Consider the following 772-nt stretch of genomic DNA (forward strand, 5'->3'; position numbering starts at 1 on the left):
CTAGCAATACACCATTCTGACTAGAAATATGTTGCCCTTCCTTTGTTGGCACAAAGTCAAAATCCTGGAACTGCCCTTCTGACAGCAGTGTAGGTGTAACTATGCCACATGATTTGCGGCGATTCAACTAGGCATCTTACCACCACCTTTTGAAGGACAGTTAGGGAAAGATAATAAATGCTGGTCCTACCAACGACGCAACATTCCACTCAAGTGCCTTTGAAATAGTGAAACAACACAGAATGCTTTACAGGTGCAAATATTGAATTTAAAAACATACAAACAGACCTCAGCCGTTTAGACTCCTGAATCAATTCCACTATTCAATGAGATCACAATAAATCTGTGACCTAATTCCATATTTCCACATTTTTACAATAACACTTAATACTTCTGGTGAACAAAAACAAAACAAAAGGCACACCTTATAGGGCTCTGAGCAATGTGGGTGATGGCAACGTTCATGGCAGAATTTGCAACAATGTGAGCATCTTTATGCTTTTGTCAAGTGGTGAGATGAATTTCTTGCTCGACAAGCTGAGAGGGATTATTACTTGTTAAACACCATATAAATGACCCAACTTGCTTCCTACTATGGCAAACACACTGAATAATCTGGACTTCAAAAAGTCTGGGAATGGAAGCCTGACTGGCTGCTTGGTGACTTCACCTCACCACTGGCTGTGAGGAACCTCCATGCTGCTCAGCATTAAACAGCACCTCACCACTGGCTGTGAGGAACCTCCATGCTGCTCAGCATTAAACAGCACCT

The sequence above is a fragment of the Rhincodon typus genome, chromosome 1 (genome assembly GCF_021869965.1).
Source record: "Rhincodon typus isolate 14 chromosome 1, sRhiTyp1.1, whole genome shotgun sequence".
NCBI lineage: Eukaryota > Metazoa > Chordata > Chondrichthyes > Orectolobiformes > Rhincodontidae > Rhincodon > Rhincodon typus.